General features: G+C 46.8%; 1 protein-coding gene across 2 annotated transcripts in view; it reads left to right on the top strand.

Annotated features, from left to right (window-relative positions):
* The first annotated feature begins 11,784 nt into the window (after positions 1–11,784).
* ARMH4 (armadillo like helical domain containing 4) overlaps positions 11,785–16,821 on the top strand; it is a 64,688-nt gene continuing 59,651 nt past the window's right edge. The window contains exon 1 of one of the 2 annotated variants that reach the window (XM_051768797.1): positions 11,785–12,089. The gene's annotated coding sequence lies outside the window, so the exon portion shown is untranslated. The remainder of the gene's footprint in view (positions 12,090–16,821) is intronic. The other variant, XM_051768796.1, reaches the window with a different exon arrangement.

The following is a 16,821-nucleotide window of genomic DNA, read 5'->3' as shown; positions in this document are numbered from 1 at the left end:
GGGGCGGGGCCAGTGAGGGGCGACCGCGATCCCGTGAGGGAACGGGGGGCTGGGGCTGCTTCTGCCCGAGGAAAATCGTAAAATAACAGGCTCATTTCGGCTGGAAAAGCCCTCCGAGATCACGGAGTGAAGCCGCTCCCCCAGCACTGCCAAGCCCGCCACTAACCCACGTCCCCAAGTGCCACATCCACACGGCTTTTAAAGCCCTCCGGGGATGGGGACTCCAACACTGCCCTGGGCAGCTGTGCCAGGGATGGACAACCCCTTCTGTGAAGAAATTATTCCTAATATCCAATCTAAACCTGCTCTGGCACAACCTGAGGCCATTTCCTCTCATCCTGTCCCTTGTTCCCAGGGAGCAGAGCCCGACCCCCACCTGGCTCCGCTCTCCTGTCAGGGAGTTGGAGAGACCAAGAGGGTCCCCCCTGAGCCTCCTTTTCTCCAGGCTGAGCCCCCCCAGCTCCCTCAGCTGCTCCTCATTGCACTTGTGCTCCAGACCTTCCCCAGCTCCATTCCCTTCTTTGGACGTGCTCCAGCCCCTCAATGTCTTGTCTTGAGAGACCCAAAACTGACCCCAGGATTTGAGGTGCAACCTCAGCAGTGCAGCACCGGGGGACAGTCACTGCCCTGGTCCTGCTGCCACACTATTGCTGACATAGAAAGAGCAACACCATGGGGCGAGAGCTGGTCGAGCTTGTGAGAAATAGAAACCCAGTCGGGCAATTTCCAATCAGAATTTATTATATGATAAAAGCAAATTCAGCGCTGGGTGATCAGGGAAGGGGTTCAACAACTCCCAACGCCTGTCACACCCAAAGAAGACATTTGTTCTACATTTATTTCCAGCTACTACATGAATATTCATTATACATAAGTATAAACATTACACATTGTTAGGTACATGAGTATAAACATTACACATTGTTAGGTACATGAGTATAAACATTACACATTGTTAGGTCAGACATTCCACAGATATTTCTTAACAAGAATGTTATCTATAAGCATCCATAATATATTGTTAAATCAGACATTCAGCAGATGTTTGCTTGTTATCTATACAAAGTTATAAATTTTAAGAAAGATGCTATTATCTAGCTAACTAAACAAAATTCTCTCACTATAAATCCTACACAAGGTAAAAGGGAGGTAACTTGTTTTATCTCTTTATAGGGGCCCAATTAAGTTTTACGATTTGTTTTTCTTTTCTTTCCAGGTCATATTGACCTTACACTGTTTTCTCTTAATTAGCCCGAATCATTTTCTCAGTTTATCACAAGCTTTAAGCCACAGTGAAGTGCCTGTGATGTAGGGATTTGTTAATTCACATCACACAGCTGATTTATGAGGGGCTGGACATCACCTGTCCACACCATCCAACCCTGCATTAAACCATCTCGTGTCCTCCCAAAGCCCCCACAAAAGCTTAAACCCACCACAGACCCTGCAGCACATCCTCTGTCTGCCACATTTAATGCAATAGTCATTTATACGAGGCTAAATACAGAGGTACCTTCAGGGTACAGCATCCTTCCTCTTGAACAGAGATGAAAAGTCTCAGGAGCAAAAAAGCCCCCTCACTTCACTGCTGAGAGGTGGTGAGTGAAGGAGAGGAGCTCGAAATACAGTGAGGATAGAAATTATAAACTCCACCCTGGCAACCTGTGCAGGGCCAGGAGCTGGACTCGATGATCCTTGTGGATCCCTTTCAGCTCAGGACATTTATGTATCAATGCTTTCAAGACTGAGTCACCTGTGACTGGTGATCAGAGAGGCAGAAGATCAGCTGTGGTGAGAGATTACTGATGGGACATGAGTGCTCTACATCTAATTTTAATCAGTTCAATTTTAGCCATTTTCATGGAAGTGTTTAATTGTAGTAGTACAGCTGGGTTTTGCCCTCATCTGTCTGCACTTTGAAGAAGGGGAATGTTTGGACTTTCAAAATCACAGAGCCACATCACAGGACACATTCTGTAAAGTTTGTGAGAATGCTGTATTATCTCAGATCCTCACAAAATAGCAGGTGTAGAAACCAAAACCCTATTCAGTTTTGGAGCAAAGAAAAAGCTGTGTTTGTACATACCTACATATTACAACAAAATACTTCGACTTAGGGCTGAGATTTTAACCCCATCAAGGTTAGGAAATATTAAGCTTTTCTAAATAATCTTCAGCTCTGCTACAGGTGGGATCAGTCACCACAAAAAAGTTATTCAAAGTGTCTGAAACAGCCTTGCTCAGGTGGTTGTGACATTTCTGGTCTGTAACAGCCTGTGACGAAAGCACCTTTGCATGAGTTTGTGGGAATGGGTTCTGGGAGTACCTCAGGGTGTGGATGGAGATACCCTTACCTAAAAATAGACTGAAGAGAGGCGAATACATGCCAAAGGGGAGCAAATCCCCCAGGAATTAATAAGCCCCACAGAATAGGGCTTTCTGCATCCAGAAAAGTGGTGGCTGCACCAAGACAAGAGGATTTTCCTTGCACCTGATGAAACAAGGCACCCTTTCACAGAACCATGGAATCATTAAGGTTGGAAAAGACCTTTAAGATCATCGAGTCCAACCATCAGCGCAGCACCAGCACCATGTTCACCACTAAACCGTGTTCTCAAGTGCCACATCCACACTATTTGAACACTTCCAGGAATTGTGTCTCTACCACTTCCCTGGACAGCCTGTCCCAACTCCTGACCACCCTTCCTCTGAAGTGATTTTCCCCAATATCCCATCTAAACCTCCCCTGGCACAATTTGAGGCTATTTCCTCTGGTCCTGTACTTTTTACCCGGGAGAAGAGACTGACCCCATCTCACTAGAATCTCCTTTCAGGTACTAGTAGAGGACAATGAGGTCCCCCCTTAGCCTCCTTTGAGACACCTGGTGAAAACCCACCTAAAAGCCACTGGCACATCAGTACAAGCTGTGTAAGTAGCTGGGATTGTCCTCCCAGCGGTTGCTCCAGCTGGAAAACTGAGAGGGAGTGTGTGTGTTTGAGTGAAGTGTGCGAGAAGTTATCCACTATTAATAATAGCAGCTGGACTCCATTAATAGTAAAAGGCTTAATCAATAAAAGGTGTTCTGATGAATACTGTTCGTGCTTTGTGAGTCCTTTGTGACTTGATGCCCTGGCTGGGAAAGGGGAGTCTCTAACAGATTTTGGTTGGTGTTAACGAAAATTTGGGATCACTTGAGAAAGAGGTTCCTAAGGCAGTGCCTTGCCCTACAACCATCTCCTTTCCTCTACCAATCTTCCCCTTCTCCTTTCCCTGCAATAGCCACACCTGTAAACCCAGCTGCTCTTCAGGCAGCTGTTGTGCATGTCCAGGAGTGTAACTGAGCCCCTGCTCATGTCCTCAGAATATCTGTCCCCGGGTATTTATATCAGCCAAGTGCACGGGGCCTATTTCTTCCTCAGGGAAGCAAAATGAATATTGAAAAAGCTATTAACTGGTGAGCTGGGTCTAGACATTTGCTCACTGCCAGCCAGGCCAGGCAGAGAGCCCGGGGTTTTGTGCACAGGAGGACAAGGGATGCTCGTGAAGGAAGAGGACTTCAAGGTCAGCTGTCATGACACTGATGTGCCCTGTTGCCCCTGAACCAAACCTGCCTGAGCTGGGAGCTGCTGTAACAGCTCATGGATGCTGTGCTTTCCTCCCTGCAGCAGTGCTGTTTGTCCCACATCCACACTCCCCATTTACGACCCGTGAAGGTGGAGGTGTGTGGGGGAGGTGGATGATGAGTGGGAGTGATGTGAGACACCGAAAGCTGTCGCTGCCACCATCTGCTGTGTCTCCTGAACAAACCTCTGCACCAGCCCGTGGGCTGCATCAACTCTCCTTTCTCTGCTGCTCCTGTCACAGCCTTGTCACCTTCCCCCCTTCTGCTCCCCCTGAAGTCACCTGAGTCACAAAGAGGTAGTGCTGAGAAGAGAAGGTCTGTGTGTGTGGAGCACAAGTGCAGCCTGGGGGAGCTGAAGCAGATGGGGCACCCTGGAAAGGCTCTGTTGATGCAAGGTGTGAAGAAGGGGAACTCTGCAGGGAGAGACTCCTCACAAGTCCCTTAAATCCCTCATAAAACCTTCAGGTCTCTCCTTCAGGCACCATCCCAAGACTCCACATGAGCCCATGCACTCTCCATACAACCCATCACCAGCTTCCCATCCTGTCATCTACTTTTCCTCATAGAGAAAAGCTGAGGAGCAAGGAAAAGGCTGTAGTGGTGATGTGAGATGCAGGAACAGCAACAGGACCAGCCCACAACTCGTGAGCTCCGGAGGAGGAGGGATCATTGCCAAGGCAGCAGCCAACACATGAAAGAATAAACTGACAAAACCCTGTAGCAATTAAACATTCTGACACAGAGCTCGGCTTGCCTTAACATTTTGTGTGGTTTTATGTCTTTAATGGGTTTTTTAATTATTTTTTATTGTTAGAATTTTATGCCCTCCCAGAATATGGAAATGCAGCTGAACTTTAAAGCATGTGCACACAAGGATGCATGAAAATGTGTTTAAATGTCATTCCTACAACAGAGCCTTAACTCTGCCCTGTTTGAGCAATACCCCAGTGCACCAAGAAAACAGGCTCAGCTGTAATTCCACCTGGCAGAGCTGGGAATTATAGTCAAGAAACTTTTTTCTATTTGGGCCTTCTGTCAGGGAAATGATCCCAGAATTTCCAGGTTCTCCTGGGGAGATTCTGATTAGACACAAGAGGAAAATTTTTCATGATGGGAACAATCAGCCACTGGAATCATCTTCCCGGGGAAGTGGTGGATTCCTCAGTGAAGATTCAGCTGCACAGGATGCTGGGTCATCTTGTCTAGACTGTGATTTTGCCAAGAAAAGTTGGACCAGATAATCCTTGAGGTCCCTTCCCAGCTGGTATTCCATGATTGTATGATAAGTTACTGCCTGGAGCACTCTCTGCCCTCACTGTCCAAGGACAGCAGGAGGGAAGCCGTGAGGTTACTGTGCCTGGTGAGAACATGCTGTCACTGGAGTGTGAATTTTCTTTCTCTTAAATTCTGTAAAATCCTCTTGAATATCTCTCTGATAGGGGCCTTTTAAAGACATAATATAGTATGCCTAATGTTGCTGCTCTTGAAATACTTAAGGTATAAAAAGGGGAGTAATTTAGGTAATATACGGTTAATTTACAATCTAGGCATGATGTTTGCATCACCTGTTTTCATCTAAAAACCTCATCTGTTTATGATACCTTATCATGCCATAATTGCATATTTACAGCACTATGCTTATGTTTTAAATATAATTTTTAATGTAAAATCATTATTCAGATATGTTTTGCAGAAGTCACTGGCCTTACTTGAAATCCACAGCCCATCCCTTCCTCCTCAATGTGTTATCCCTGGGTTAGGAACGATGAGAGTTCCCTGCTAATCACACCACTGTCTTCATAGTCCACTGGAAATCTCTTCTTAAATTACATTAATCAATCACATTTAACATGAGTTCTGAAATGCAAGCTGCAGCTTAAAAGTGGCTTAATTTAATGGATGGTCTTTTCAGAGCCTGGAAGTTATTGATAACAGGGGCCAGAGAGCCGGAGATGTGCCAGGGTTTCATAACAAAATCCATCCCCGCCGTGCTGGTTTAATCAAGGGAGCTGCTTGCATAATGTGAAAAGTGCTCGTGCTCTCCCAAATATGTGACTGTTGGAGAAACAGATGGTGATGCTCACCCAAAAGAATCAGGCTATAAATACATGCAGGATAACAATATAAATGGAGATAATTATTCACAGTCTAAGGAGACAATTAAGCCAGCTTGTAAGTAGAAAGTCCAGACGAGTGAAAAGCAGGAATTCCCTAACAGAGTAAGAAATTATTCCCTGAATGCAGCCAGGGAACTGCAACTTTTGGGAGTGGTGATACCTCTGACAGGCAAGGAAGAGGTTGCACAAGTACATAAAAATAAAAGAAATTAACAGTAGCCCATTGAAATCAGTGAAAACTCTCATATTGTAGAATCACAGAATGGTTTGGGTTGGAAGGCACCTTCAAGGTCATCCAGTTCCAACCCCCTGCCGTGGACAGGGACACCTTCCACTAGATGAGGTTGCTCAGAGCTCCATCTAGGGTGGCCCTGAACACTTCCAGGGATGGGGCATGCACAGCTTCTCTGGGCAGCCTGTTCCAATGCCTCACCACTCTCACAGCCAAGAATTTCTTCCTAATATCTAATCTAAACCTACTCTCTGTCAGTTTGAAGCCGTTGCCTCTTGTTCTGTCACTACATGCTCCTGTAAAAAGTCTCTCTCCATCTTTCCTGTAAGTTCCCTTCAGGTACTGGAAGGCTGCAATTAAGTCACCCCAAACCTTCTCTTCTCCAGGCTGAACAATCCCAGCTCTCTCAGCCCTTCCTCTGCTCCATCCCTCTAATCATCTCGGTGGCCTCCTCTGCGCTCGCTCCAACAAATTAAAATTTGTAGGACAGTTCCTTTTGGTTAATGCAGTTCTTTTTTTTCTTTCCTTTTTCTTTTTCAGGACTCTGTTGGTATTCAAGCAGCAAAAAGGAAAAAGAAAAAAAAAAACCCAACCCTTTCAGATCTCCTGCAGACACATCATTGTGACAGAGCAGCTCTGTGCTCTCCTCCACACGGAGCGGCGCCGGGCGCCTCGAGGTGGCAGCTACAGAACCAGCCCCGAGGGTTAAAAGAGAAGGTTTTTCATAAAGAAAATTACTTTTCTGTATGAGCCCTGAAATACAGCAGCTCTCAGCTGAATTAATCCCCGAGGTGCACTTGCAAACACTGGAACCATAAAAGAATGTGTCCTGCAGCACAAACACTGCAGGCCCGAGCGGGGATGGCACGGAGGCAGCACACCCAGATAATACTCTGTTCCCTTTAAACCCGAAATGCCTATCTGGACCCCTGCATAGACTGGGATTTCAGCTGAACCCCTGCATATTTCAACAGCAGAGCATTATTATTTTTCCTTGGTCATAAAATAAACAGTCTTTTGTGTCCCTACATCGGCTGGCTTAGTCTGTGTACTCGCTTCTAAGCCTCCCTAATCTCTGTGTACAGGCTTGTTGAGGCACATATCCATTTTTTCCTCAGGAAAAATCAGGGAATTGCATACTTAGGGCCAGCTTTAGACCTAATAAAAGAGCTTCTGAGTATTTCCTCACCTTTTTTTTGGGAGCATGGATTCCAGGGGATCCATTTATCAGCTCTCCAAGAGGAAAAGAGGAAGAAAGCCCAACTGCTTCGGGTTCTGTTCACAGCTGGGTCTGGTTCCTGCTGTAGGATTTCAGCTTAATTGATTTGAATATTTCCAACACAAAAATGTGTATTTCTGTGCTCATAACCATCCCCAGAGTTTTCTGGACTGACCTAAAAGTCCCTTCACAGGGGAATAATGAAAATGCTGGTGGTGTCTGGAGGGAGAGCATCACTGTTTCACATCAGCACACTGCACACTTCCCACCCAGATGTCCCAATACCACTTGCATTGGGAAAAGACCCCAAATGTCCCTGCAGTGGGGTCTTTCAGCCCCTCTATTCTATTTTAGAAAGGACTGTACTGTGAGGGATGGAGTAGCAGTACTGTCACTGCATTTCTTTAAAACTTGTGGCTTTAGTTTAACTTCAAGTTTTGAGAAGGAAAAGAGAGCTGAAGTTCTCAAAGTCCCTGTATTAAGTGAACAACTCTATTTCAGATGATGGAGAAGCTGAGGGTTTAATGTCAGAACCGGGCTTAGGGTTATCTTGCTCTGGGGTTGTGGGTCAGGTGCTTTTTTTATTGTCAGCCTAATTTTGTAGTGGAATATGTAGGACAGGGGGGAAAAAATATCCAAGCACTACAGGGAGTTGATAGATGGTTCACGTTTTAGCTGAGACTCCAATATGCATGGGGTTGGCTTCCTCAGCACTTTATCTCTGGGAAAATTGTAATATGTGGTGTACCTGGATATTAAATGCATAGATTTTGCTGAAGGAGGGGTGCAGTGATTCAGTTTTGGAGGTGAGCACTGGTCCTCCTGGGCTGTATTCCCAGAGCAACTGCAAGTGATTCCGGTGACCTTGGAGCAGTCAGCAGGAGCCTGGCTCTACCCTGGAGAGCAAATGTGTAAAAATGGCATTTCCTACTCAGCAGATCTGGTCTCTGTGTGCTCTCCAAGCCACATCTGCTGACTTTAGTGACAAAAATAAGTTTTTACTGCTTTCCTGCTCTGTGGGCACTTCAGAATCACGAGAGCTGGGGAAGCAGAAGCTGGATCCCGTGCCCCCTTGTAGGACTGATTACTGTGAATCCCTGGCAACAGTGAGGCTGTACTGGCATCTCTTGGCCTTGCCCAGCTTTCCTCTTAGTGCTAGCAGTGAGGAACTTGGAAGAAAGGAATCCAGGTTGATTCTCCTGATTGAGATTTAATTGTAGATGGAATTTATTGAGTTTGCAGTTGCAGGAAAAAGAAATCTGTTCATCCATAACATGATTATATTTGAAATAAGTCCTTGGCCACAAACTCCCTGATACCTTTTTCAAAGTGGACTTGTTTTGAACAAATTTTCCTCTCAGTGCTGCTCTCACTTCCCCTGAATTAGCCTCAATGCTACTCCATTGCAGTGACTGCTCTTCGGTGGGAAGAGCAGGCCCCTTGAAACAGATGCTACCAGCTGGTGTAAAGGTGAATGGTGTGATGGGGATGTGCACTGATTTGTGTGCTGGATGTCCCAAATATTCACTTTGGGAAAGTTATCCAGCAGCAAAATTAACGGTAACTATTTTAAAATTGCCTTTACCTTCTGTGGCATGTCCTGACATACTTAGGAGAGCTGATACATCTCAGCACAGGTGCCAGGAGTAGCAGCATAAGGTGCAACATTCTGATGTCAGGATGATTGTTTAGGTAAATTTATACAGACAAAATGTGCCTTCATATAAACTTTTATGTGACCCAGTCTCTTAATTAGGACAAACTTTTTGGTTTGTGCAATAAGGGTGTGACAGGATTATCACCTTTAAAGGAAAGCTGATGTATTATTACTTTGCACAACAGTCTCCTGTTATAATAATACACAGATTTTAGAAGGGAATCTTACAAAAATTGGGTTATTTCCATTTTACAGAAGGGGAAGTAGAGGCAGAGAGTGGTGAAGCTCAGTTTTGAAAGTCTTCTAATGAGGCAGAGCTGGGAATGGGACATGATTCCAACTCTTTCCCAGCTACACTACCCGCATGGAAGAATAAACCATCTGAATTTAGTCTCTGAATTCACCTGAGGTGAGAGATCTTGAAGGACAAGACCAACAGAGGATTGCACAGAAATATCTCAAATCAGAGCCAGGGTAAGAAGGGAAAGGAATGGATGTTTCTTAACTTGCCATGGGCCAGTTTTGCTTGGTTACTTATATACTCTCTGGCCACAGATCTGAGTTAAAAATCAGTATTTCCAATTACTAAACCATAGAAATGAATAACAAAAGAGTGCTCTCTGGCAATTTCTGATTTCTGCTTCTTCCATCACACCTCCTTTTTTAAGTCTGCAGATATTTTTGTTGATAACGCAGAAGCCTCTGATTTTGGCAGGTTATGCGGGGTAGGGAAACTTGCAGCGTACGGGGAATATGCAATTTTAGGCAGGGAAAAAACACAGATAACCAGCTATTTTGGTTACAGTGATTATCAGTGAGATATATAACCTTGAGAAGACACGATGCCCATCTGGGTTCAGAGTCAAGGGGGAAGTGAAAACCTCTCCAGTCTTTTAAGTGCTCTGCACCCTTAGAGAACAGTAGAGCATCCCTTACACATGCTTTACATTTTAAATAACTTTTCTGTTAATTTTAAAGGTTAGATAGAAAAGGGGTTGAAAACAGTATCATGGAATCATGGACTGGTTTGGCTTGGAGGGGACCTTAGAGATCATTTCATTCCAAATCCCCTGCCATGGGCAGGGACGTCTTCCACTAGAAAATGTGGATGCCAGGTCAGCTGTTTGGGGTGAATGGTGGAGCTGCTGGAGCCAAGCCTCTGGCTCGAGCCTGGTGGACTCACTGCCCAGGGCTCTGGTTTCTGGTGGGAGATGTCCCTGTTATCCTGCCCCTCTCCTTGCACATGGATGACTGAGCAGCTTGGGAATCAATCCCTGACTCGCCACAACATCCAGTTGCATAGAAAATAAGCCCTCACTGATTTTGGTTTCCTGCACAATCTGGCTGCACCATTAACTGCAGAAGTGGCACCTCCATTCCCTCTGCTCAGCCGGAGTCCTTGGCCAAAATGAAACGGCCAGAACAGAAGCTGAACCTGCTGAGAGTTTTAAGGGTCCCTAATTCAGGAGTCAAGGGTGTTCAAAATGGCCCCAAAAATGCAGCTCTTAGTTCTTCCTTCCCCCCTGCACCGTCTCCCTTAGAGGAGAGAGTAAACATCCTTTCTTTTCACATATTTGTATTTAATTTCAAAAGCTGGTGCAGCACTAAAAATATTGATTAATGAATAATTTCCTCAGATTTTACAACTCACAGAGGCAAAGCCAGAAGTGACTTTTCCCAACATTTTTTCTGACTATTTGCTCCATCAAACCTAACTCTGAAGTTCTTTCTTATGCCTTTTGCCAGTGATTGTCTTTACTGCTGATACAGGCACTTTGACACTTTATTTTCATCTCATGCAGAGCTTAGCAATATTACCCGGAAAAAAACTGCCCTGACCCGCAACAAATCTGTCTTTTGAAACTTTTAATATTGGATGCACAATGCTACAATCAAATGAATTGGGCTGGATCCAGTTTGGTTGAAATCCAGCAGAAAACACACCGTTTCTCTAAAATTGAAGAGGTAAAACCTTGGAGTGTGTTTAGCACAGAGAGCAAACCACTAATATAAAATGTTGTTTCTAGTAGCAGAGCAAACAGAAAAAATAATGAACAATTTCCTGAGGAGGAATATCTCATTTTCTTTGATCAATTATGTTGTTTGTTTAAAGAGCTGAGTGACACGTACCAGCAGGTTACATCTCCCTTTGTTTGGGGGAGGGGGGGGGGAAAGGCAGTTTATTTTGTAGCGTTTTATTTTAACTGGAGGATTCACTGATTTGCTTCCTGTGGCAGAGCATGTTCATAACAAAGCCAAGATTTCGAGTCACCTCTCCTATACCTTTCTTCTATTCCCTTTGAGCAATTCCACCCCCAAAATCTCACCTTAATGAAAGTTTGTTATTTTTGGTCTCTTCTCACCTGTCCCTGCCCACCACAAACGCTTTGCACCTGCTGCAGCCCCGCTCTGAATGAGTCACTGCCCTATAAAACCCTGTGTGTGGTGCTGAGACCTCGTGGTGCCTCTGACACCAGGCTTGGGTGAAGCAAGAGGAAGCTTAGCTGGTCTATTTTTGTGAGTTTTGCAGTCAAGGTATGAATTGCTGAGCTGCTCTTTGACAAAGTGAGTTGATGTGTGAGCCAGGACCTGATGGTGTAAAGGTTTTCTTTTCCTGTTGTTAGAGGGTTTCTGGCTGGGGAAAAACACAGGTGGGAGGAGGAAAACACTAGTAAAATTGTTTACTTTTCTTTCTCCTTGGTGCTTAGAACAAAGCAACAAAAAAAAAAAAGGAAACTGAATAACTGAATTAAGCTCTCCTAATTCATGTGTGGGATGTTATTTAAGAAGACTTTCTCCTGTGCAGAGGGAGTGTTGGGGGAAGGTGACCTCTGCAGCCGAAAACACTGGAGGAGAATCTCTAATAGATGGAAAACTACTAAGGGTGCTGCAGGCCTTGTTTTCACAGCTCCTCGCAAGCAAAGAGAGGGGGGAACCCGCCGGGTCAGGCTGCGAGGAAGAGTTGGATGCGGGGTGGAGGGGGGGGGGGGGGGCTGAGGGCTTGGATGCTCCAAAGTCAGTGGGAAAAGTAACCGTAAAAGCGGGCTGCGGGCGGCCTCCCCCGGGTGCTGCGGGCCGTGGGGAGCACGGAGCCCACCGTGGGCAGGCGGGGGCCGGCGGTCGGGCGGGGCGGACCAGCCCGGCACAGCCCCCGACACCGCCCGCCGGGTGGGCCGGGCTGCGCTCCGCCCGTGCGGCCGCGGGGCTGGGGCAGCGGCGCCGGGGAACCGCCGGGACCCAGGTGAGGCCGGGACACGCACGCACACCCCCCCGAACGCAACCAGCATCCCACCCCCGGGGCGGCATCGCCCCGCGTTCGCTCGTTGTTTTTTTTTTTTTTTAATTGGTTTTTATTGTTTCCCGGGCGATGCTCGGCTGCCCGCGGGGCAGCGCATCCTCGGCGCGGCTCTTTGTTCCCGGCGAGCGGCTGGTCCCTGCAGCCCCGGGGGATGGGAATAGGGGGGGGAAAAGGGAGAGCGGGAGCGGGGGGGGTGGCGTCGTCCTGCCGGGATGGGGGTCCCGGTGGGCTCCCTCGGAAAATCTTTGTGGGCTTGGGTGTGTGTGTTTTCTCCCCGGGGTGGTTTAGGGGTGACCGCTGCTGTCCCTCCGTCCTGCTGCGGGCCTGGGCTGGAGGGATCCCGGGGAGGTTGTTCCCCCTGGATCTCTTACTGTGTAGGGAAAGGATGCGCTTCTGGGGCTGTAAACTCAGCTGGAGATGTGACTGAGGAGGACGGGGAGATGGATCTGTGCCCCGCAAGCAGGCGTGCTGGGTGTCATGGAGCCTTGAGCTAGCCCTGATCCCACTCCCTGGATCCCACGCAGGTCCTACCCAAGCTAAAAGGGCCTGACAAGGTGTATCTAATCTGCTCTTAAATCTTTACCTGCAGAGATTCATGAGCCTCCAGCTCTCCTGTGAGGTGTTGCTCTCTCTGTTTAGGTGAGGCACTGAAATTCCGGAGTGTTTCTTGCTGATTGGAATCTGAGTGTTATCCCTCTGCTCCCAGGCCGGCTGGAGAGCAGCGTTTCTATCCTGCTGCTTGAAAATCGCTGCACCCTTTGGCCTCATTCTTAAGCCCCCCTTCCTCCTCCCGGTCTTAATCCCTCAGGAATTTGGTAGACCTTCGACTTCTGTGGTGCCGGGGACCTGGCACGGGTCAGAAGGCACGGGGAACTATGCAGCTTTTTACTTACAAATCCGAGGAGGGATTTCCATAGGTGGTCTGTGTGCTGCTCTGAACAAAGCGAGGGATCGGCTCCGCGGTTGGGGGAATAATGCCTAAAACATGTCATGTCTCTGGCTCCACAAAGAACTACTGCTGGAATGCCGAGGCTGGAAGTGGAGGTGATGTATTATGTATTAAGGTGCCTCACTAGGACTGGTGGGAAGCTGGTCTTACAGAATATTAATATCTCATTTGTTTGCTTGTAAGGATCAGCCCTCAAGGGTAGGGGAGGATGTGCCCCTCTGATGCGTGCTTGTCTTGACATAATTTTTCTCACCTGACTTTGTGTTGGTGTTGAGTTGTGTCACTGTTGGGATTTCGCTGAGCTCTTGGAGGTGCCTTATTTGGTGGAGTCTGTTTATCTAAAGTATGTGCTGCGAGGGCATCAGCCCTCCCAATTCACTCGGTTGAACTGGGCAGGGACACAATGCAGGATGAAATCAAGGCATTTTTCTGGGCTTTTGTGCGAAAGTAGGAGTTGGAGCTCTGCAGTGTATTATCTGCTGGCTTTTGTATTCAGCACAAGTAATGAGGCTTGGGTTGCATACATTAGCACTGTGTAACGTAGCATTGGTGGCTGGCAGTTGCTGGAGTTGTACGTTTTGCTAAATCTTCACATGAAAAGATCTGTGGTGGTTTTTTTTTTGTCCGGTTCCCTTGTCGATTGTCAGGTGAATTGTGGAGCTGAGCACACCCAGGCAGAGCTGGCACCGAGCTCGTGCTTGGAGGCGTGAGAAGCTCTGTTCCAAGGCAAGACAGGGATTTGTCTGGGGCTGACCTGTTCATCTCCTGCACTCTGCTTTATGATGCATGCAGCCACTTCACCTTCCCAGTGTGGGAAAGGGATTGCTGGAATAGGGCTATAATTCAGTCAGTTAAAAACTTGAGGCTTTTTTGTTTGTTTGTTTTCCTTCTGTTTCAACAACTCAGGGGAAAACACGGCCAAAACTTACCAAAGGCAGAAAATAACAGTAAATGTGGTTTTTTTTTTTTTTTTTTGGGGGGGGAGGGGTTTAGTTAAGTAGACTTGACAGGGTGAAAGTCTGAAAAGCCCTCTGAGTGAGTAGCTACACACAGCTGGGACAGAGGGGGAGAGTTTAACCCTCTGCAGTGTGTGCCTACAAACCACTGGTCCATGCAAGGAGCAGGTATTGAAGGAGAGAGATCTGCTCTGTGCTGGTCCCCTGCAAACCTGTGCTGCTGGAGTGACCATAACAGGCTGGGGGTTCCTTCTGAGCTGGCTTTTGTGTGGCTCCCCAAGAGCTGATCTCAGACAAGTCTCTAGAATTCACAGAGGGGTTAATGATTTAATAGGTAGTGCAAGTGCTAATTGTGTGAAGCAGGGAAGCAGCCTGGTTCAGAAAGATCCAACTGAGTGTGCAGGGCTGCTTCAGCTGGTGACCAATTTATATTTATTGTCCCTCAGCTTCCTGACTTGCCCACAGTAGTAAATAGTTCTTATTTCGTTTCTGATGGAATTTTGGCCCCTGTTTCCAGCCTGGCAGTCCTTTGTGTTTCTTTCCAGCCTACCAGGTGTTAAAAGAAAACTTATTATTTTCCCTGCTAAAGATAAAGCTCCCTGGCTGCCTGCAGTCGTGCTGCCTTTGCAGCTGGGGGAACTGCATCTCCTGGGATTTGTTGTTATTAAGTGCAGGGGAAGTAGCTGGCACTGCCTCTCTCCCTCAGTGTGTGCTTCCTATTGGAAGCAAGGATTAGTTTTTCCACCGAGAGCTTGGCAGCTGCCCTCCAGGGCTTCTGCTTGTGGGATGCCAGGTGAAATCTGGGGACAAGGAGTTCCTGGGGCATGAAATATTGAGTTACCAGCTCCAGGCTGGTAACAAAAAAGTTTGAGCTTAGTACAGAGGGGGTGCTCGGTCAGGGCAGTGTGCTCCAGCCTGCTTTTAGTGCTTGGCTAAGGCTGGAGAGCAGGCTGACTATAAAAATAGCCAGATGGGAGGATAAATGTATAACTCAATGATGCTTGAGTAACAAAGTGCTCTGCAGCCAGATACCTGCTGGAGCCTGCATTGAGTGGAAGTGCTGCAGCAAGGTGTCAAACTCTGCTTAAGGAGATAGCCAGGTCACTGCTGTTCATACACTGCTTAATCCAGCCTCTTCCTAAAGCTAAGTAGATCTTAAGCTCTGACTAATCTTCTTTGAAGTGTGAACCTGTGCCATTATCCTGCAGCAAGCTCCTGCTTTCGCTGAATGTAAAGGTTTAGGTTAGCTTAGATCCACTTGTTGTGGATTTCCTGAGCAAATAACTCTCCAATATTATTTTTTTTTTCCCCGTAGAAATGTAGGATTATGGCCAAAAGTGCTTTTCAGACTGAGAGAAATAATATGAGGCTGCCTGAAGGACTGCAGGAATTATTGTATCAGGCTGGTACTGACTGCCCACATATCTACTAGCCAGAAGGAGGAACGGCTCTTAACAGGGCTCTTTACATTTTAATTAATGGATGTCTAAAAGCCAGTGGTTTAGGGAGCAGCTTTCCCTCTTATCCACTGACACTTCTGATTCTAGTAAAGATGGAGTGAGCTTCTTGAAAAGAGATTAACGTTTTAGTTCTTCTGCTAACCACCTCCTGAATGTCTTGGGCTGTTGGAAAACCTGGAGCTGCAAACCTACTAATTATCTATACAGATGTGTATATACATATGCATAACGTGTGTGACTGCAAGAGAAATGCTGTGGCTGTTTTTCAAGTGCAGCTGGAGTTCTGTTTAGGTTTAACCACTGCTGAAAGCATTTGTGCAGCCTAAAGACTCCTGACTTCTTGAGAAACTGTATTTAGGGCCAAACTCTTTTTGAAATAGAAAAAAACCCCCAACTTCTTGATGTTTCAATATGTCTGATCTTAACAGGCATTTGCTAAAGAGCTGTGAGGTGAACATGATTTATATTCAGCAGCATGGCAAGGCAGATGCCTGTAGTTGGGCCCTAACAGTTTAACTTGTGTAATATACCCTTAGTGCTTTTTAATTACAAAATCTATAAAGAATTAGTGTGAAAGAAGAGCTAAATATTGTCAGTTTTCAGCTATTTTTGGCAGGAAGGATAGAGGACGAAGATGGGTGGCCACCCATCTTTCAGAGGAAGAAGATGCTAAAAATAAAGTGGAAGGTGTCTGTGCTGGTAAACAGCTTTTGGTGGCTTCTGCTTGTCCCTGAGCACCTGGTGCATGTGTGTGGCCTGTGATGGAGAATTAGTCCAGCAGCTCAAAATGCTGGGCCAGGGCTGCAGGGAGAGTGGAAAAAGTGACTCAGTGTGCCCTGAGGGCTCAGCCAGATGCTGGAGCCTGCAGTGGTTGACTCTGAGCTGTGTTGCTGCACTCTGTGTGTGCAAATGCAAGTGATACTTGTCTACAATCTGTTTGGAGGGGGAAGTGAGGAGTGTGGCAAGCTGGGGGACCCATCCTGGTGCCCTTGAGCAGGACTGCACAGGGTAATGTTTACTCTTCTTTGGAAGGCTGAGAGGCGACTGACAACCCCAGCAACTTTCCCGAATAATATTTGTTTATTCCTGCAGTTCACTTGTGAGTTATAAAATCATCTTATTCCATGGGCAGGGACACCTTCCACTATCCCAGGTTGCTCCAAGCCCTGTCCAGCCTGGCCTTGAACACTCCAGGGATGGGGCAGCCACAGCTTCTCTGGGCAACCTATGCCAGGGCCTCACCACCCTCCCCTCACAGGCAAGGACTTATTTCTAATGTTTGATCTAAACCTACCCTCCTTCAGCTTAAG

The sequence above is a fragment of the Manacus candei genome, unplaced genomic scaffold (genome assembly GCF_025592945.1).
Source record: "Manacus candei isolate 608988 ecotype Guabito, Panama unplaced genomic scaffold, ASM2559294v1 h1tg000097l, whole genome shotgun sequence".
In the NCBI taxonomy this organism is placed as follows: Eukaryota; Metazoa; Chordata; class Aves; order Passeriformes; family Pipridae; genus Manacus; species Manacus candei.
Note: the sequence above shows the minus strand (reverse complement) of the source record. Positions and strands in the feature narration are given on the sequence as shown.